The following is a 22,712-nucleotide window of genomic DNA, read 5'->3' as shown; positions in this document are numbered from 1 at the left end:
GGAAGCAGCCGGGGGAAGTGCCGCCGCCGTTCCTACTCTCCTGGCTCCGACGCGGCGTAATGGTTCCCGACGAAGCTGAGGAGATATTTAACCCCACGCACCCCAAGAATTCGTGGCCAGTTCTACATCCCAACCCCTCCTCCGCCAAAAATATATATTTTTTTTCCGTCGTATTCGCCCGCTTTGTAGGCCTCTGGAGTGAAAGGAAAACGCGCAAACGTAAGCCCGCGCTTGCCCTGAGGTGCGAACGCCTCACAGCGAGGGCTCTGAGGGAAAAAGGAGTGGAATAACGCTGAAAAGAAGGAGAGAAATGATCTGGATTTCAATAACTGTCACGTTTCTAAAAATACTGTCGGCATCTTTCCGTGGGGTGGGACACTCACCGCCCTCCACCATCAAACTGCAGGTGGCAAAGCTACACCCTCAGCCAGGAAAATTGCCACACCCGGTGCCGTGGCGCAAAACCAAGAATCAGTACGTGGTTTTTACATGGCAGGCCCCCCCCCCCCCGAAAAAACTGCTAAATTGCACTTTGCATCAACGTTCATCAGCTGAACTGTGAAAATTGCAGAGCCGTCCTGGTGCAAAAGCGAGAAGATCATGCACACATACATGAATTGGCATGGTTTTTTCCTGTATAGGCTTCCCCAAAAGGCATCATGAAATGGGGGGGGGGCGGTTACAGATCCAGGGCTTCACAGCACCACTATGAGGCAGAAATGTCAATCCACTCCACCTATCCACATGGATTCTACCTAAATTGTCATCAGATCACATCCCTGCCCACAGTATGCACCACAAAAATACGTGGGCTGTGTGTTCCCTGCACCACTACAGCACAAAAACATGGACTCAGGACACTGAACCTCATAAATTCTCTTGATTTTTTTAACTGAAGTGCCACAAAACGTCATCAAATCACTTACCAAGTATTTTAACGCATGCCAGAGTGCCTTGTATGGTTTATGCTACGCTAGTGGTGAATCCCTAGGAGACAGGCAAGATGAACTCTTCTAAATGAACACACTACACACAGCAACCTTATGAAGCAAGCCAGTGTTATTTCCATATTACAGATGAGTGTAGAAACCACCTATTGTTTAGGGCTGCTGCCTAATATTGCTGCTGCCCCCCAGCTTGCCGCACATTGCCTAACATGAGTTCTCTTAACCCTATGGAGCAACTTCCAGGAATTCATGCTCACACATCTTCAAAGCCACCTTCCCACTTAAACTCATTTTATGTAAGTAATTCTCACAACCTTTAATATTTATATGGAACTTTCTTCACCCACATGTACCCATATCATCCAAGATGTGGCTTGCTGGGCCATTTTGGGGGTGTTACATCCACCTGCCCTACACACAGTCTCTACACATGATGTCAGGTGTGGGGTGGATAAGGGCAGGGCTTCAAAAAGAACTTATCAGGAAACTATGTACTTATAAAAATTCTCTTGATTTTTTAACAAGTGCCACAAAACGTCATCAAATCACTTACCAAGTATTTGAACACAGTGTTTTTCAACCACTGTTCCGTGGCACACTAGTGTGCCGCGAGATGTAGCCTGGTGTGCCGTGGGAAAAATTGAAAAATTCAAAAGATTTAAAAATAAAGTATTTTATAATTTTTCATATTTCTGTTTACTTACTATTTCATAATAAAGTAATTATAAAATACTTTCTTTGTGTTTATTTGATTCCTATTCAAGAGAATTACTTTATATATAGTCAATATAGGCACAGAGTTAATTTTTTTAACATTTTCTAATGGTGGTGTGCCTCGTGATTTTTTTCATGAAACAAGTGTGCCTTTGCCCAAAAAAGGCTGAAAAACACTGTTTTAACGCATGCCAGAGTGCCTTGTATGGTTTATGCTACGCTAGTGGAGAATCCCTAGGAGACAGTTTAATAAATACATTTTTGAAAAGGAACTATCAGTAGTTTAAAGTGAGCTCCAGATCATTCCTTTGCTAGACTAAGGCCTGCTTCTACTCAACAGCTGATGGACACTGGAAGCTACTTCTCTCTCCCAGCATTGCTCTTTGAACCTCCAAAACCCCAAAGTTCAAAGAACAGCGCAGGTCTGTTTGAAAGCCCTTTAAAAAACTGCCCTGCATTGTACAGTACTTTGAAGTTGCGACAACAAGGGCCTCAAAATATAGCGCCACCTGACATCACTATGGCATCAGGTGACTGACAGGTAGGTGCTCTCGCCCTGCCCTGTCAGATTTGTCCCACCATGGGTGAGGAGATTAAGATCTGCCCCACTGGTCAGAAAAAGGTTGCCTACTCCTGACATATGCAATTCAATACTTTTACAACAATGTTAAACAGCAGAGATAAGTCTTGGATGGTGGAGGAATGCAGTTCTTACCTGATGAGAATTCAGGTCGGGGGCAGAGGACATTCCGGATTCAGTTAGGTCCTGCCTCTGGGACTGTGAAAACAGGGCTAAAAAGTCACTTCCTGTAAGGTGAGAAATGCTCACCATATACTGTACTCAATTACATAGCAAATTAAAGAAAAAGCATCTGCAATAGAAAGAGCTAGAAAGAAGAACTACCACCATAGAATGGGAAGAAATGAAACCAACAGTTCATATTAATTGGAACAGAGAGCAAGATAATTCCCACTCTCCAAAAAATCAAACAAAATCTGGAAAATATAAGATTCATAGTAACTGGCGTAAATGCAGAGATGGGCAGGATGTCCTACCCATGAGGATGAATGTTCATCAGGGTAAAAATAATACTTTCTCCCCACATGGGCAGGAAGACACTTCTGACTGGTATTTTTAAAAAGTAGTACAGTGATACCTTGGTTTTCGAATGTAATCTGTTCCAGAAGACCGTTCGAGTTCCAAAACATTCAAAAACTCAAAACGAAAGTCTCAATAAGGAATACACAATATCAAAGCCATGTGGCATGTTTGACTTCCAAGGCGTGTTCGAAAATCGAAGCATTTACTTCTGGGTTTATGGCGTTCGAGTTCCAAAACATTCGCCAACAGAAACGTTAAAAAACCGAGGTACCACTGTACATCCCTGGAAGGGAGAACTTGGTATCCAAATACCCCCACATATTCTGAGCCCTAGGATATACAGGTTGTTATGGATCCTGGTTTAGGAAACTGCCTTAAATAGTGGCATATGTTTCAGTCCTGTAGTGGCCTGTCTACAGAGACCCAAGAGGCTGTTTTGAACATTTCATCCAGGGGGGTTCTTCCAGGGGGGTTCTTTCCTGAAACGTGGCGCTTGTTCTTTGGGAGATAAGAGCTAAAGAATGGCAAGATCAACCCCCTGCTCCATGATAGGTCAAATTAATGTTAACTTGAAGGGTAATAACACAGGATAATTCTTGTCATTTTGGGAATACATAGTTCAAGTTCTACAGAAAAGGCCCAGATCTCAAAAACCCAGTGTGCTGAGGTTTACGGTCAGTAGCAAATTTGTTTTGAGGGTGAGTAAATTAAGGGAAGCAGCTTCAAGGGGTTTAAATAAGCTCCAAGGAGGAACTTTGAAAGCCACATTTAGACTCCAAGAAGGCATACAGCAAACTGGAGGTGGAGATATCAGATAGGAAGTTTGCAGGTATTAGAAGAAATGGGATGTCCTCCAGAACTTGCAGTTATGCTGGAAAGAGCAGAAATCCATCTTTTCAAGAAATTTATATGAAGGCCTGGAAGCTCCAAGGGCTGCTGTCACAGCCTTTTAAAAGGCCCTTCTATTCTGTTAAGTTTATTTTGAAATCATGTAGAAGGTGGTAGAAACCAAAGTATTATTGGTACAGAGGTGGGAGATTTGCATGAGACTAAAAGAGTGGAAATTACTCTGGAATGGCAGCTCGGGGCTACAAGAGTCTGCCTTTCAACCTCCAGGCAGTTGTAGGAGGAGGCATGTCATGCAGCAATCCAGAATTTCCAGAAGAGATCATGGACTGAGAGTCTGAAACCTATAGGAAATGGGGGGCAATAAAGATGATATGTGTCTTCTGATTCCCAATTCTCTTGATTGTTCTGGAAATAAGAACCAGACCTCCTGAAAAATCTTCCAGAAGCCCTCTCCTCAGATTCTGGTTACCAGGGAAGTAATAAGTTTCTGCTCAAGGAAGCGAACAGATCACCTCTTTGAGGAGTTGTGGAAAACGCATTCCTGCTTGTCTGTTGACATAAGACTTACTACATATGCTGTCCAGGTGAACAAGGATATCTCTGGAACTGTGTCATTTAGGAAAGGCTTTCAATGGAAGTTGACTCACCCAAAGTTCAAAGAGGCTTATGCTACAAGAGGTCTCCTTCTGCCACCATGTCCCTTAAACATTGCTCAGCTTGCATGGCTCAGCTAGACTGGTTGACACCAGTTATTACCACAGTTTCTAGCAGAGCCAGATTTAGGTTTGATGCAGCCCTAAGCTACTGAAGGTAATGGGGCCCTTTTTATGTCATATTTCAGGGAACAGGCTAGCAGGCAGAGCCCATTACTTACATCATAGAAACCTACACAACACAAAACACTGTATGTAAGTTTTATTTTATTTGTTTTTTGTCTTATATTTTGGAAATGTACATCCTTTAAATTTTTTTGGGGGGGCCTCCAAGAGAGTGGGGCCCTAAGCTAGAGCTTGTTTAACTTATATGTAAATCCGGCACTAGTCTCTAGGCTGATGGAACAGTGCAGGAACTCCTGTCTCGATGACTTGCTTGAAGTGCTAGCTCTTGTGAACCACTTAGGGAAGGATTTAAGAAAGATAGGGTCTCATCGTAGAAGGGTAACAGAAAGGTTTTTGAAGAGACTAACCATGATGCAAATAATCTTGCCTAGCAGTCTGGTGAGGGATTGAAGATGAACTGGGTAACTTATTCTGAAGGGGTCAAAATCCTCTCTTCTGAAAGAGAAACACTGTTCAGACATGTATTGAGGGGAACTCCTGGATGCTGGATCTATTGGACAGGTTTTGTTTACTAGGATGCTGAGACACCTCAGCTGAGGTAAGGTGGATGTTCCGATTCCTTGGCGGAAGGAAGGGACACTAATAAAAATAATCTATGTAAAATGGATGAGCAGTCAGGGTTCTCAGATGCTTCAGAGGCTGGAGAAGATACTGAAGGAAAGGGCTCCAAACTGGAACTGGTTTTTCCTTCAAGTGAATCCTAGAAAGTTCAATGACAAGGGTGAACGTGAATGTGGAGGCAATAGAATCATACAATTGTAGAGCTGGATCAGGGATGCAAGTGTCATCTAGCCCAATGCAGGAATCACAACTAAAGAATCCCCCACAGATGGATATCCAGCCTCTTTTTTAAAACCTCCAATGAAGGAAAGTCCATCACCTTCTGAAGTAGCCTGTTCCAATGTCAAATAGTTCTTACCATCAGAAAGTTCTTCCTAATGTTTAGTCGGAATCTCCTTTCTTGTAATGTGAAGCCATTGGCTCAGATCCTACCCTCTGGAGCAGCAGAAAACAAGCTTGCTCCATCTTTCCTGTGACAGCCCTTCAGATATTTGAAGATGGGTAACATATCACCTCTCAATCTTTTCTCCTCTGGGCTGAACATACCCAGTTCCCTCAACCGTTCCCTCATAAGGCTTTGTTTCCAGACCCTTCATCATCTTGGTTCCCCTCTGCTGCACACATTTCAACTTGTGTTCTTCCATGCTGCAGACAGGGGATGGAATGACCCAATCCAACAAAATATGAAAGTATCCAAGGAAAGAGCATTTATGAAGCATTTGTAACATCTTCCTTAATGAACTGATGGTCCTCCAGGTGTCTGTAAAGGCCTGAAGTTTGCCACTAAAAGGAAGGAGTTAAGGCTGGCATCCCTCTAGTCATGAGGAAGAGAGGGCCTGTTACCAAAGAGTTAAGAATATATGGAGCTGCCTTTTGACTTGGAAGAATGCCATTTGGGCCTGTTGTTGTCACATCTATTCTGGGAAGAAAAGAGGGATGAAAGGAATGTTTCAAAGTGGAGAGTTTCTGGTCCCTTTTTTTAGGAGGCACACATAGACAGCCTCTCTCTTGTTTGAGTGGGTTTCTGTTTGCAAAGCATCTAGGAAAGCATCTGTGAAAAGACTGCTGGTGAGGCTAATCTCATTTGCTGATATGAGGGCAGCCCTGGCAAGTATGAAGAAGCCAAGGAGGCTCAAAGGCTAGGGCTAAAGCCTCAACTCTCCTATGCAAGGTATACTCTGCAATCTGGGGCTTCACACAACCCCTCCATGTATTTAGAGGAGATGGGAAGGGGGCATGGGGCCACGTGGGAAAGCCATGCCCCCACACCACCCTCACATTCTTCTGGTGACCACACATTCAAAGTTACATCAAAACTTCTACTCATGTACCAGTGCACACAAGTAGAACTTCTGATGTAATTTGAACATGCAGATATTAGGAGAGCATGGCAACAGGAAGGGTCCCACAATCCCTTTAATACATTCTTTCAACATGTCAAGGGGTTCGTGTCAGCCCCACATTATCTCATCCAAATTAATGGAGCTTTAGGAGTTAAGGGAGCCACTAAACCATCTCTTCACACAACACTTGTTAAAACATCCTTGGGTAATATAATTTCTTGAACAAGAAAGGGATGGTTTACCCCACCCAAAGGGGTTCAGCCCATTCTTTATTTTCTGATGGCAAATTCACACACCAGGAAAGGAACCAAGGAACCTGAGACAAACAGAGTAGGAAAAGGTAGGTCTATTCCAACTGGTTTGGTGGGTGCTGGAAGAGTTTCTGAAACATTTAACTGAAAGGTGTCCAGAACATACCAGACCAAAAAGAATCTGATTTGCCCCTGTGCACTATTCTTCTTCAAAAGTATTATTAGAACCCTTACCATCAACGGAGGAAGCCCTAGCAAAAGAACCAATGGAAAGGAGAGCAGCTCCCTAGATTTGCAGGGCTGGGGCCTAGAGGTTAATGGAAGAACCATTCTCTCTTAAGGGGCAATCAACACAGAACACAGCAATAGGAAAAGCACTTTGCTCCCAGGATTGCCTTTGGAAAGATAGGGGAGGCAGAAAAATGTAACTTGACTTCTGGACATACCCCTAGAATGGATTCTGCTTCTAAAATAACAAGGGGAAGAACTTTCTCTAGCCTGAAACCTTTCTCTGAACTAGGAAGAGTAGTGGTGGCACCTGTAGCTATTGGACCTTCCCTTCAGCTACGGGAACTGGAGCAGGAAGAAAAATGTCTATATCTGATGCAATTTGCAGAACTCTGGTTGAAACAACTCCAGGCATTACCACTTTCAGTTTAGGCTGGCAGTCTACAGTGTCCATATGCCATTCAAAAGGAAGAAAAGGGCTTATTGTGACCCTCCATAATGGCAGGCATACCCTCCATGGCTGAGTGAGCCATGAGCATGTATGGGGATGAGGCAGACACCTTTTCCTGAAAAAAGCACCTATGAACCATGTCAGAAGGAGGACAAAATTTTTTACTGGTTCCCTTCTGAGAGAAAGCATGAGAAAGAAAAAAGAGTGCACTGTATATGGGCATTTCCACAGCAGGACTTAGGCTGCACTCTTTAAATCTTTTTCCCCAACCCAGAGCAAGGTGAGTTAGGTTCTGAGGAAAAAATAAAGTTCAGGATGGTTCATTTATTAAAACAATTTATACACAACTTTTAATCAAGAAGTCACCAAGGTGGCGAACAACAACATAATTGAAGACGATCCACTAAAGCACGTTAGAGTATTAAAAAAATAATCTGCTGTATCTAAAGAATAATTAAATCTGGTATACCATGTGGGGAAAAGTACCGGTACTTCCAAACTACAACATAGAAGATGCAGGCAGAGTTGGAATCCAACTTCCTCTAGACTAGGGTCATATCCCTGCATTAGCAGTTGTGAGGCACTTCTGCTTGTGTTTGACATGGTAATGTTCCTCCCCACCCTTTTCTTTGTTTAGTAATTTAATATGCTTCATTTTTTCTTTACATCTCAGGCATGAGGGTGATGAAGCATTTTCCCAAATATACAAATTGAGTCCTGGGGTGGTATTCCACAAAGTTTTATTCAGAGTGGAATGAACGGAAATGAATTAGCATGGCTAAGGTAAGTCTATTAATTTCAAAGGGTCTGTTCTAAGTAAAACTTAGTTGGATACAACTCTAGGTTTCTTGAATGGTGGCTTTACACAAAGATGGTACTATTTAGACTTTGAACTCACTCTTTGATTCAAATATAAGAAATTTGTACTTGTAAGTTCTGGTCATTTGATTTCTTGAGAAGTGTTTGTGTCAACTACTCAATTGGTTCTTTGAATCGTTCAGTACTATTTCATACTGAATTGTGATTCAAGGATTGACAAATAAATTTCAAAAGCATAATGCAAAGTCTCTTGTCTGAATAAATATCTTTAGTCATGTGAGAATATGGATGGGCCTACAGGCAGCTGACATTCTTGGCTGACTTTCAGGGGGTGGAGAAAAGCAATTTCATCACTGTTCCACATTATCAAAAAATGTTGGAATGCAGATACAGACATCATCCTAGGGTCACTAGGCATGGCGTGTATTGATTCTGAAGCCTTCTTTTAACTGTTAAAAAAGCGAACAGTTGTCTCTATTCATCTTTTAGGCAAATGCATGCTTTCTAAATGTATATTGCAGATGCTTGTATTCTATCCCTTTCCCTTTGAACTCAAGTAAGAACTTCCCTGTCAGACATATTTCCTACTGCTGTATTCATTAATGGTGTATTTAAATCAACAGATTTAAATAATGTGTCTTTTCTCCTGGTGTGAAGCATTTTATACTGCTCTCTGTTTTACAATTTAAGACAATTATGTTCATAGAATCATAGAGTTGGAAGAGACCACAAGGGCCATCGAGTCCCAACCCCCTGCCAAGCAGGAAACACCATTAGAGCACTCCTGACATATGGTTGTCAAGCCTCTGCTTAAAGACCTCCAAAGAAGGAGACTCCACCACACTTCTTGGCAGCAAATTCCACTGTCGAACAGCTCTTACTGTCAGGAAGTTCTTCCTAATGTTTAGGTGGAATCTTCTTTCTTGTAGTTTGGATCCATTGCTCCGTGTCCGCTTCTCTGGAGCAGCAGAAAGCAACCTTTCTCCCTCCTCTATGTGACATCCTTTTATATATTTGAACATGTCATTTTAATATATTTTATAATGACTATGTGCCATCTTGGGGAAGCTTTTTTTGAATAGAGGCATAGATCTTCAAAATCATCATCAAAAAATAAATAAATAACATAGTTGTGGCATCCCCCTTTAAAAACATGCCCTGACTTTCATCAACATTTGAAAGGCAGTCACTTTTCTTGAAAGTTCAAACCTTTATTTCACAGCTTGCAGAGCCCTGCTGGCTGGGGCTGATGGGAATTGTAGTCAAAAACATCTGGGGGGCACCAAGCTGGTCTAAGTAGCTGCATTTGATTGAGTCCAATTGCCAGTAATTATCTACCAATTTGTGGCAGATGCTATGAGTGAGAGATAGGGAGGATTGTTTGTGACTCCTGACGAAGTAGGGAAGGGATGAGTGCTAGAACTCATTATTATATGTTATCCTTATAGCTAGAATATTGTATGGTGTTTATCAGCAAGTCATTTTCCCCCATGATAGCTAGTGTGATGATGGTACATGTGGATGTATAAGGGATGCATGAACACTGGTGTGATTCTTCCAGCGGGAAGGTTGGTGAGCGTGTGAGTGATTGGGACTGACCAGGATATGTTTGGGTGACATTGCTAGAAGGGAGCATTATAGTGGCAGGCCTACTTCTGTGATTGCTGGGGGAAGTGTACCCGGCTGCCCGCCCCCCTTTGCACCGGCCTGGGGGTAGGTAACATTGGATAATTGTTCCACTGTCCCCTGACAGTTATATTGTAGGGTGCCATAGAATAGAGTCTTTTCCCCAAGGCTTTAACATCTAAATGAAGCTGTTGGGGACAATATAGTATTGACATATGGCAAGGCAGGAGAGACACGAGAAACAATTGCAGCAGCAAACTGGCATATAGGATTTGATGAGAGCCTGTTTCTTCCCCGTCTCGCCCATGTCTCATCTCCATTTTGACTGTTATACCAGAGCAACATACCCCAGCATATCTGTGCAGTCATATTAGTGGCTCTCACACGGTGGTGGCATATCTCACATGCTGCCAGTGTAGGGAGGCAATCACCATATCCAATAGCCCCCCAGCCCATGTAGCTGAAGTATAGGATTGGGCCCTTAATATTATGTTCCTTTGTCCAAAGAAAAGTATGCATGTAGTATTGCCAAGTGTGATTAATAGCTGTACAATTATAGTGTACAATTGATCAATGGTTTCTGAGATCAGAACATACCTTTAAAAAGTGCAAGGAGGCAATGCAGATCTGTGGAAATTAACTGGAATTTTGCTGGGGGACTACTGTATGATCACACAATCTGCCTAGATTATAAATAAAATAAAATGAGCTTTAGAGAGAAAATGGGAAAAAGTGAGGTGCAACTGTGGCAGAGATGCGATGGGAAAGAATACTGACATATTTGGGTCTGCAAACACCGTGTAGCATTCCTGCTATTCACAAACCCATTTGGAGCCACCCCTGCATTATCCAACCGAGTGCCTATCAGTTACATCCAAGACCTTGCAAGGGCAGCCCTGCCATGAAACATCCCTCTCAGATGGTAGACTTTAGGCACCATTAAGGCAGGAAGGCAAACTCTACTCCATGGAATAATTCCCACTCAGAGGTTCTCCTGTCCAATGCCGCTGAAGCGACTAAGAACCGCACCATTGTGCCAGCACTCTCGCATAGCTCCTGCTGATCCCAAGGAGGCAAAAACTGCAGCAGAGAGAAAACGGTACAGCACTCGGCTTCCTAAAGTGGGCTGTTTTAGTGTCACCGACGACGATCCTGGTATCCTGTCTGCCTTAGCAGCAAGCCGGACCCTGATCATTTATTCAAGGGCCTTTGGAGAGCTAGTCCTCCCAGTATCGATTTCCAGAGGACCTGGCGCAAGGGGGAAGTACGCACACTAGCCTTGAACGGATGCCAGATCAGAAAACCAGACGTGGGGAGCGCGCCGCAGCTCCGTTCTTTGCGGCGGCTTCATGCACGTGGCACACGGAGTCTGTTGCCTGCTTACTAAGGAGATGTTCTGCAGCAGCACATTCGCCTCTTACCAGGCTGCAGCTTCCCTCCCCATTTCCGTGTGTGTGTGTGTGTGTTTGTGGATGGCTCTGCCTGCATGCGTATTTCAGCCAAGCGCGTGAGAAGCGCGTCCGCTGCCTTTCTGGGGCTGGAAGACCAGCGGAGCGCCTTCTTCCAAGACTGCACCCAGGCCCAGCCTGGGAAACCTGGGCGTTGGCTGGCAAGATGCTTCCCTCGCGCCAGGCCGCCGAAGAGTCCAAGAACGCAGCAAGACCTCTTCCCTGGGGCGATCAGTGGGAAGAGGAGGGAGGAGGAGCACTCCGCGTCCCAGGGAGGTGGGTGGGGGACGTGGCGCGCGCGTTCGCGGGGCCTGCAGCCGCTTGCGCGCCGCCGCCTCCTCCCCTTTCCTGCCTTCCTCGCGCGCCAGCTGGAGGAGCACAGGCAGCGACTTTTGCAGCTTTGCGGCGCCGCCTTGCCATCTTCTGGTGCAAGCCGGCTAGAACCGGCCTCAGCAGAAGCAGAAAGCAGCAGCAGCAGCAAAGGGGCGGCGGCGGCGGCCGCGACTCCACCTCCTCAGAAGGACAGGAACGCGCCTAAACGCTTCTCCTTCCCCGGGGCCGTCCCTTCCTATCCAAAGGATGCTGCCGCCGTCGCTTCTGCTTGCGGGATTGAACTAAGGGGAAGTGGAGAAAGGGGTGCATCTGCTCCAAAAGCGATTACTTTTATTCCCTTCCTAACACCGCAGCCCTACACGTCTAAGTAAATCTCAGCGGAGCTTGCTCTCCCAGATTAAGCTGGCGCACATTAATTAATTAGAATTTTAACTGTCACATTTATAATCTAGCAAGGAGCTCAAGGTGGCAGGCAGGCTTCTCAATCTCCCCATTTTATCCCCACAAAAACCATGTGAGGTAGGCTAGGCTGGCTGAGACAGTGACTGAACCAAGCTCACCCATGGTTCAGCTGCCTGGGGAGGATTTGAATCCTGTTTTCTCCCAGGTCCTACTCTGACATTCACTCGTGTGAACCACCAAGATCCGGCATGCCGCAGAATCTCCATAAGGAGGCTGGGAGGACTGGAGCAGTGTTGCCACCCCATCTCTTTCACTGACCCTTCCATTATGCCTTCTGAGGCTGCCGCCTTTAAGTTGGTGTGCAAAGCTTTGCCTGAGGATGGAGGTGGAGCGATGGGAGGGAAGCACCACCTGCCATATTCATAGTAAAGGGACCCCTGGCCATTAGGTCCAGTCATGGCCAACTCTGGGGTTGTGGCGCTCATCTCACATTATTGGCCGAGGGAGCCGGCGTACAGCTTCTGGGTCATGTGGCCAGCATGGCTAAGCCACTTCTGGCGAACCAGAGCAGAGCACGAAAACGCCGTTTACCTTCCCGCCGGAGCGGTACATATTTATCTGCTTGCACTTTGACGTGCTTTCGAACTGCTAGGTTGGCAGGAGCAGGGACCGAGCAACGGGAGCTCACTGTGTCGCGGGGATTTGAACCACCAACCTTCTGATCGGCAAGTCCTAGGCTCTGTGGTTTAACCCACAGCGCCACCCATGTCCCGCCATATTCATAGAAACCTAGAATTGAAGAGCCATAGAACTGGAAGGGACCACATGGGTCATGTAGTCCTCACCTTTCACTTTAGGCAGTGTTAATAGTTCTCTGCTCCGTTATGTGGTGGTTACTGCCTGGCCACGATTGAAATGATTGTGTATGTTACTCTCACTGCAAAATGGGGCTATTGATGGCTTCCTTCATACAATTGTTAGATGAGTGAGATCCAGGCTGGAAAGCACTTTGTAGAACCAATGAATGCTAATAGAGCAAAAGATTCATTCATTCATTCATTCATTCATTCATTAAAAATGGGTGTATTTCAGCCTGTCGCCCCAAACAAAACATGGAGGTACACTTTTGTTCTGAAGTCATTTGATCAATATTTAATATTAGATAGTATCCACTAATGGAGAACAAATGGGAACAATCCAAAAATGGCATCTACAAATATCAGAAGGTGCTCCCCTGAAGTTTGTCCATAGCTTTTAAGGGCTGATTGGATTAGGAGAAGTGAAGTCTGACCAAAAGCCTCATTGGGACCAAGTCTGAAATATAAAACCTCATCTCACATCTTGAGGAGAAGACCCAGAGAAGAGAGAAAAATAGGGAAGGGCAGGAAAGCCATTGGTGGTGTTTCTGTTTATGCGTGCCATATCAAACAGGAGGCAGAATATCATGGGGAAATAAAGCTTAAGCCTTTTACCCTATACCAGTCTGAGGCCAAAGCTGCACTTCTTTGTTTGGAACTATGTGCGTCTTAGTTAATGCAAGAAAATGTATTTTCCAGGTGTAGTAGTAACAAGGTGGAAGGAATGCATTGGTAATTTTCCCATCTTCCTCTTCTTGGTCTTGACTGTTCTCCTTCCCACTTTTGTTCTCCTTTGTGGCGCTGGACTCCACGTGTCAGACATAACTGCTGCAGGTATTCCTTGCAGCAAAAACCAAGTGTGTGTAGTATACCTGCATTTTTAAACATCTATGCACACATGCCAATATCTTGAGATTGGAATGGGGCTCCCAAGCCAGGGGCAAAACTAAGCGTTATATCACCCACCTCAAAGACCCAGTTTGGCACACACACCCAGGCACATTTGCATACACACCCACACAGGTTGGGAGCCTCAGTGGTGCCCCTCTGGAGGTGTCACAGGGCAAAAAAAACTGGCTAGCCCCTCCCCTTGCGTAGCTACGGCTCAGCCCAAGCATTAGTGTCTTTTTAAAAATGCAGTTTTGTTATCTACTATAGTGTGAAATGTTAACTGTGCTGTGTATGCTGTCTGTGTAAAAGACCTGTGAAACTGTGTCTGCAGAAATTATGTTTGTTACATGAAGTGTAGAGCCATTGTGCTGTTCTTATTCTTTCTACCTCTGTCTATCCATGGCTAATCTACTCTTCCTGCATTCCATCCTTTCTTAAATCTCACTCCTGCCAGATTGCCAGACATCCTTCAGCAAATAGCAGGGCTGGCCAGATCTGAATTTTCATTTGAGTGTCCCGTGTTGGCATGAAAAATGTGTGCCTTTCAAGAATGTTTCACCATTTGCCCTGCAATCTGTATGCCTTTATTAACCAATTTTAAAAGCCTCTATTTATATCCTTGTTCTTACAATACCCTGTGTGTCTGTGTTTTGAAATAGTAAAAGTGGTGAAGTGATTGGTCTCATTGTGGGAAAGTTATCCTTTCCCTCAATTTTTTCTCCAGCTTCATCCTTTAACCATATAGTTCTGTACTGGCTGTAAATATAACCACATATGTTCAAAAGCAATGTGGGGGAAGGTCTCTCCTGATAACCCATTTCCTCTGTGGGGTAGCCTTACATAAAGGGTGAATGTTGTGCTTACTGAGGATATAATTGCTCTCTCCCCACCTTCTTTCTATTTCAGACACTGCAATTGCTGGAAGCAGAGGAGGAGGAGGAGGAGGAGATGCTTTGAAGGGAGAAGTAGGTCAGTGTGTAGATGGCAGCTGCCTCTGATACATTGTGATGCTAGGAGGAAGGATGCAGATGGGGAAAGAAGGGAATGGCGGGAAGGGAACCTAAGCCAAGCTTGCAAGGGAGGCTTCAGTAGCAGCAGGGGAGGAGGAGATAGTGAGGGTAGCAGTTGCAGGGTGGGGACTCTTCCTGAAAGCTGATTGCACAAACAGCAAACACTCCCTTTCCCCTCCTCCACTTTCTTTCCTCCCATCCGCATTGCTTGCTTCCTCCTTTTGGGAAGTACCCTATCTGAGAATGAGAAAAAAGGCTGCCACAGTCAGTTACAAGTCCTCGTTACTATTGCCTGCCTGAATCAGAACTGATCACAATGAAAGATTGCTTAGAATGCACTTGGTTTTCCTGCACTAAATGTGAGAATGGAGAAACTGCATAGGTGAAACCAATGAGGAACTGGAGGAGACAATGGGGGAGAGAGAGGATTCCAAATGATGATGGAATAGGAAGAAGCATGGAAGGAAAGGAAAGGAAGTGACAGCTTTTAAAAGAGGCAAAAAGGAATCAAGATGAGGGGGAAGCTGTGGGGGATGGTGAGAAGAATAAATGGAATTCAGAGCAGAAATAGAGGGAGAGAGGGAAGATAAAATGAAGCATGGGACACAGAATTGAAGAGAGTCCTTTGTGCAAACAATCTATTTTTTTCAAATAGATTTTTTCAAATTTCAAAATATTCCAAAATGCACCATAGAGTGCTCCCTGCTTTTTCACTTTGCTATGATGCACATGTTCTGAGGCACCTAATTCCAAAAGTTTCACTGCATGTCTTGGAGCTAGCCGGTCAGGGATGGTATCTTCTTGTTCTGGCTCACACAGTGTTCCCAGTACCGTTAGACCTTCCCACTGCACCATTCCTGGAGCATTTAAGCTGCACCCCACTCAGCCAGCATTGCCAGTTCTGACCTGAAGGTCATATTGTCACATTTCCTTATTGCGCACATCTCAACTCTTTGCACATTTTCGCATCACCAGCACAGGCTGTTTTGCATTAGCTGGTGCAAAGAAGCATGCAGTTGTGGAGCATGGGTCATACCACAAAGGAAACACAGTAGTTCTGCCTTCCAAGCCGTATCCTATGTTCTGAGATGTGCCTCTCTGGCAAAAGTGCTCTTGCTGCTGTTCTTTTCTTCCTGTGTGCTTCTGTTCGCTGCACCTTTGCTTTAGATACAGCAGTCAGTGGCAAGAGCCTGTCTTTTGGCTCTCTGTCTCAAAGCCCAGTTCCATCTACCCAGCCAAAGATAGAATGGCGCCGTCTGCACACATGCGCCCATGCACGCACGCACACACACACACACACACACATTCATCCCTCTCCTTCCCACCCTGATGCTGACAGTCTTTTCTTCTGCTCCTCCCCTCTCCAGCCTTTTCTTTCTGCAGTGCTCCCAGCCTTTACTGCAGTGTAATCCATCACTCACAAGGTCTGGAGGGGTGGGGTGGCTAGAGAGCATAACTATTCACTGACTACAGGGAGAAGAAAGACTTTCAGAATGCAGAGCCTTCAGAAGCAGAATTCGCCAGCCAACAGGCTTTTTGAGATATTTAATTTATTTAGTTTCTTTGTTTTCTGGCATGGGAGGGTGGGGTGGGCTGGGGGAGAGAAAGGTTGCTGCCAACATTCCAGTGAAGGTGACTGAAAAGAAACCAAGGAGACGGGGAAAGCAAGAGACAGCAGCAAGGAGCACAGAGGAGAGTTGTGAGAAAGATGAACAGAGGCAGACAAAAAGAAGAAGAGGGATGTTAAGAAGGGAAAGAGAGCAGCCATGGTGGAAGCGGGAAAAACCAAAACGGAGAGCAGCAGACACAGCCAGAAAAATGTGGGCAACACTTGGAAAGTGTGTTGAGCCTAAAGAAAGGAAAGACGCAGAAAACTTTTCAGCAGGGAGAACTGCTTAAAGATGAAGGGAAAGGGATCAGGGAAGGGAGATACGAGCACACAGTTTTAACTTTAAAACGTTTGAGTAAACATTTGCACACAAGCAGCACATTTTGAGCTGCAAATTGCCCCAATTTTGAGCCCAGTCCTGGGAGAGGTTGAGGACATTTCAAAGGCTGTTGCAATGATGAATAAGGATAGCTCAACATATTAGTTGTCGTTCCCAAGGAAAGTTTCCATGATTATTGTCACACAGTGCAAGCAGAGGGAGGCACCTCACCCCCCCCCACTCCCCAGAAACCTATAGTTTCTTCCATTGACTGAGCAATTGTGAGCCAAAGAAATTGTGTGTTCTGACTTGCAGAGCACAGTTTATTTCCTGATACCTGAATAAAATTGAAAGTATCTTACATTCATCAGTGTCCAATGTTGCTCTAATAATGCTAAATGGAGGTGTAATTCATGGTACTGTAGTGAATATGTGTTGTGCCCTCAAACTGTAAAGTAAAAAGCTGGGGGGGGGGGGGAAATAAAGACACAGCTGAGCCTTTGTCCAAGTTTCAATCATTTCTCCACCTACAGGTTACTAACCCATGTATCATCTTGCAAAAATGTGGGTGTTTATTTGTAGAAATTTACCCAATCAGATAACAGAAGATTGTTGATGCCTTAGCTCAGAAATACTAACTACGGCAGGAATAGCTAGCAGTGTATTGCATTTTGTGTTGTGAAAACAAGAGTTCAGGTGTGTGGGACATTTTGCTAAGAGGGTAAAACCCTGTACATTGCTGGAGTTGCTTCCTGGACATATAAACTTCCAATCTTTTCTGGTTGAACTGTGTTTTGACCTTTCATGCAAGTAAGGAACTAGGAACCAGGAATCATAAATATATACCATTTTTTTTGCAATGGGTCTGAATGTGGGAGGAGCTGAAGCCGACCTTTCAAAAGTTGAATCAAAAGTTGAAAGTAATACATGCTTGGGAAGATAGCTGTATCTGTTGTCAGAAAGAAGTGAGCAAGATTTGAAGGAAGACTTGTTTATGTCTCTGTTTCTCTGCAACAATCCAGTTAGTCACATGGAACAAAGAAGTTCTGTGCTCTCTTAAAGTATTAACACAGCACTTTTCTTGAATTCTTCTGGGCGGGTCCTGGTGTGCTGGTCCCGGGGGGAAGGTTACCATTGGCGTAGTCAAAGTCCGTTCCTGGGTCACTAGCCTGGAAACAGTTCACAAGGAGCGGGGTGAGGTCCGAAGCAGGAAGCCAGGCGGGGACAGGAACACTGGAGGGTCAGATCTGGGTCCGGGCAGGAGCAGGTACTCAACGACGTTGCTCCCACAACCTGGGACCGGGCTGACTGGCCTTTATCTTCTCTGAGGCCAGGGGTGGTCCCGGCCCCCAGGAGTCTCGCCTCTCCTGGCCTTAAGGCGAGCACTCCTCCTGGGAGAAACCAGTTCCCTCTGCCTCTCTGCCCTAAGCCTCTGAAGTTCAGGAGAGGCTGGGGAGTTACTGGACCCAGGGGGAGACGCACCTTCCTCTGGCAGGGCTGGGAGAGGCGCACCTGTAGGCACTGTGTCCTTAATCACCTCCGAAGCTAGAGTGGAATCACCTGGTGCCTGCACCACAGGTGCAGGCGCTTCAGATCCAAGGCCCCGCCCCAGCTCAGCTGGCCCTGGAGGCAGGGACTCTTGCGCAGGCTGGGGTTCCTCCGGTTCCGCCTCTGAATCGGATTCTCAGGCCATCACACCTGGTCACTTTCAAGACTTGCCAGTGCAAGTTGAGGGCTCAGGAACTAGCAAGAGAGTATTGTTGAGTGTCTGGAGATCATGTATTGTAATTGTTCCATTGCTTCCGGACATACATATAGTGGTACCTTGAGTTACATACGCTTCAGGTTACAGACTCCACTAACCCAGAAATATTACCTCAGCTTAAGAACTTTGCTTCAGAATGAGAACAGAAATCGTGCTCAGACGCGTGGCGGCAGCGGGAGGCCCAACCAGCTAAAGTGGTGCTTCAGGTTAAGAACAGTTTCAGGTTAAGAACGGACCTCCGGAATGAATTAAGTACTTAACTTGAGGTACCACTGTATTCTGGATGTTGTGTCTAAGAAACTCTTGTTCCTCCATAGGATTCCATGGGATTCTATTTATTTATTTTGTGAGATATATTATATTGCTTGATTGTAGAGAAAATCTCAAAGTGGTTTACCACAAAAAAGACAAAATAATCTCCCAGGCTTTTTAACATCTACATTGTACTACTGGGTGAAGTTGTTCAGAGATTTGGAGTCCAGTAGCATCAAAATGCTGATGACACTCAGCTCTATTTCTCCTTTTCATCATGTTGAGGTGGGGCATTTGTCACCCTTAATGAGTACTTGGTCAGTGGTGGTCCAGACGAGGATGAATAAATAGTTCAACCCAGACAAGAGTCAATACAGAGATGGTGGTGGTAGGCTCAGTAAACAGGTTGGTTGCGGAAATAATCTTCTCTTCATAGAATCATAGAATTGTAGATTTGGATGGGACCTTGAGGATCATCTAGTCCAACCCCCTGCAATGCAGGAATATGGGAATTGAACCTGCAACCTTGGCATTATCAGCACCATGCTGTAACCAACTGAGCTATTCAGGGTTCATGGCGTTGCATTTGTCCTTTAGGGATCATGTTCACAATTGGGAAGCACTTCTGGGCTCAGCATAGTTCCAAGATGCTCATGTAACCACTGTGGTCTGGAGTTCTTTCCATCACCACTGGATAATAGTCCCGTTGTTCCTGTTGCTAGGTTAGGCTCTAGCTCTGATACAGTCAATGCGATATAGCCCTCCAGATGTTGTTGGACCACAGCTCCATTGTCCCTAACCATTGTCTATACTGGGACTGATGTAGCCTGCAACCTGCGGAAGGCTTCCCCTGAGGCATCTATGGTCATTCTTGTATTGATGACTTCCATGGCTTAGAGATTCTGCTGTGACTGCTCTTGAAGACAGTTCAGAAGCTTCAGCTGGTTGAGAACCTGTCTGCTAAAGGGCTGAAGGCATTGTAAACACACAACCACCATTTTGAAACATCTTTATTGGCTGCCAGGCTCTTCCTGCGTTCAATTCAAGGTTTTGGCCTTCATCTTTGAAGCCCAGTCTTGCCTATTTCAGGAAGCATCTTATCTTGTATGAGCCTCAGCAGGCCTTAAGATCTGCCAACCAAGTCCTTTTTTCTGGGTACCATAAATTGTGGCTTTAGTCTTTTTCTGTTCCTTAAAGCTCTGTTCCACTGGAGATTCAGCAGACACACACTCTCCCCTCTTTTTCACCATTCCCTCAGCAATTAGATTTTCAAAGCTTTGTTACTTGGCTTATGCTGTTGTTCCGTTTGATTGGCTTAGGCTTTCTGCTGTTTGGTTAGACTTTTTGCATGTTGGAACTTAGATTTATTTTTTAAGACTTGAATTGTACATTGTTAGTGTAAACTTCTTTGCCTGGAAGGGCATCTACAAAGGCAGCAACTAAACAAATAATATCTAAATAGTGAGCTGGTGTAGAATTGTGTGTGGCGGTGGGGAGGGAGTGACTCAGTTATGGATCAATGAAGCCCCCCATTTGAGCCTCACCTTTGCCCTGAATTCACCAGGATGCCTTATGCAAGCCCCACTTAGCCACATCTTCCCTTGCGCAATGTGCTGACAATAACGCCCACCTTCCTTCCAAAACTGTTGTAAGGATTGCAGCAAGGGGACGGCTTTGATCCAGCAAACAGTGAACATAACTCCACTTGCGGAATGGGACTTTACCCAGCTCCCTCCTCCATGCTACAGCTAGCTCCCTGTGCTGCCCCAGGGGACTCAGGGGAATGTTGTGAGAGGTGATGCGAGGGAGCTGCAAATGGAAATAGCGGGTCACGTTACCCCTCCCCAGGCAGGCAGAAGCACCTTGACTCTTGCTAGGGCCTCTTTGGATCTAGCCCAGGGTACGTGAAGTGCCCTGAGCACTTGGAAGCACTCTGGAAAGCTAAGTATTAAATAAACCAAGGTGTGTGAGCGAAATGCAGCCAACAGGAGGAGAGCCAAGCGCTGCTGTTCTTCCTCTCCCTTCCTCCCGCATCTCTCTCCACACAGACATCTATATGAATTGGGGAGGTGGTGGGGGTGGCCCAGTCACCTCAGGCAGCCGAGTCTTTGTGTCGTTCTGAACAGGATATATACGCCTCACAACAACACCTCATTTCAATAAAGCTTGAGCAAGAGAATGTCCAGATGGGGTAAAATCTATCTTAATTAGTGGGAAAGATGTGGATTTTCGGCTACAAGCATCAAAATTGTATTTGGCTAGTCCAAGAGGGCAGAAGCCTGGGTCCGTCCCCCCTCCTAATATCCCTTTCAAAGGCTGTGGGGGTTACAGTTCAAAACAGACCCTCATATTTCAGAGCATCTTTCTGAGTCCTTAACAGCACACATTTTCAGTCTGATCTGGGGATCCACACAAAATAAAGCGTGGGACATGATGTTCATACTAAATTCTAATTCATGGGCATTGACTTTGGGTGCTTTCTTTGTCGGACGTCAATCTTCCGTCATCCCTGACCACTGACCATGCTTGTTGGAGTTGAACAACATCTGGAGGGCCACACAGGTGTCCCCATTCCTGGATTGGGGGTTGAGCTCCTAAACAGATAAGGGCTGCACTGTTATTGTTTAAACTCAAGGTGAGACTTGGTGTGGCTATCTTGACTGATGTTGTGGAGCTTCCTGTCAGCTGTGCTATTTCTGAAGCACAGTAAATACACTGGAGGAATGAGAACCATGCGTTCTACATCTCTATCATAGAATCGTAGAGTTGGAAGGTGCCCAAGGGTCATCTAGTCCAACCCCCTGCAATGCAGGAATCTCAACACATGGTCCCCCATCGGATTTGAAACCATATTAGACCCTGCTTAGCTTTGCAAGTGCTCTGGCACTTTTATTACCACAAGGAGGTTTCCTTGTTATTTATTTAACAACATTTATATGTGACTGTTCAGAAAACATCTAAGGGGCTTAGGTAAAGGTAAAGGTAAAGGACCCCTGACAGATAAGTCCAGTCGCGAACGACACTGGGGTTGGGGTGCTCATCTCTCTTTGTTGGCTGAGGGAGCCGGCGTTTGTCTGCAGACAGTTTTTCTAGGTCATGTGGCTGGCATGACTAAGCCGCTTCTGGTGAAACCAGAGCAGCGCACGGAAACACCGTTTACTTTCCCGTCAGAGCGGTACCTATTAATCTACTTGCACTTTGACGTACTTTCGAACTGCTAGGTTGGCAGGAGCAGGGACTGAACAACGGGAGTTCACCCCGTCGTGGGGATTCGAACCACAGACCTTCTGATCAGCAAGCCCTAGGCTCAGTGGTTTAGACCACAGCATAAAAATATAAAAACATAAAAACTATTGCTAAAAATGGTTAAAGACAAATATATAAAATAGTCAAAAGAAACAGTAGCCAAAAAGAAATAAAGCGCATGGGTGTAGTATTAGGAATGGGCCAAGCCCTCTGCTAAAGTGGGAGTAGACAAATTGGAGCAGGTGCTTATGACGAGCTTCCATCTGCCACAGAAATTGCAGGTCACCAATTGTTATTTGTTTCTTTTTAAAGTGTTTAATGACGGCATCGATGGGATCCACCACAGCCTGTTACTTTGAAAAACTGCTCTGCAAAAGTGGGTTACATGGACTGTGTTTCTCCCTGTGTGATCTTGATACAAGAGGAGGTTTGACGACATCGGCTGCCAGATCAAGCTGCAGCTGCAAAACGGACACAGGCAAGTGAGAGATACCTGAGCATTCTAGATTTTAGCAGTGCTCCCATTTTTAAAATGTGCTGAGCGTAATTCCGGTTAGGAGTGAATCGTGCTTGGGAAAGTAATGGCACTAAACAAACTTGAGGCGTATAAGGTTAATAATCTCCGCTGGTATCAGAGGCTCAACAAAGGAGGAGATGAAACTGCTGGAGGCCATGCCATTGTGTGGGATTCAGTTAAGTGAGCTTTGTGACCCAAGAACTGGTGACCTCGCCCACAGTGACTTAGCTGAACACACAGTTCTTACATTATTCACACCGGTGCGCTCAGACACTGCGCTGCAGCTCATTAATGCCTAATCACTGATATGTAACTTAATGCAGGTTTAGCTTA

At 45.3% G+C, this 22,712-nt stretch overlaps 1 long non-coding RNA gene across 1 annotated transcript; it reads left to right on the top strand.

Annotated features, from left to right (window-relative positions):
- Positions 1–1,142: 1,142 nt before the first annotated feature.
- LOC310835280 lies at positions 1,143–22,335 on the top strand. Its single transcript, XR_014559499.1, has 3 exons — positions 1,143–1,243; positions 14,568–14,630; positions 22,175–22,335. It is a non-coding gene; the product is annotated as an uncharacterized lncRNA (long non-coding RNA).
- Positions 22,336–22,712: the final 377 nt, after the last annotated feature.

Source organism: Podarcis gaigeae, assembly GCF_964106915.1.
Source record: "Podarcis gaigeae genome assembly, chromosome: 17".
Classification (NCBI taxonomy): Eukaryota; Metazoa; Chordata; class Lepidosauria; order Squamata; family Lacertidae; genus Podarcis; species Podarcis gaigeae.
Note: the sequence above shows the minus strand (reverse complement) of the source record. Positions and strands in the feature narration are given on the sequence as shown.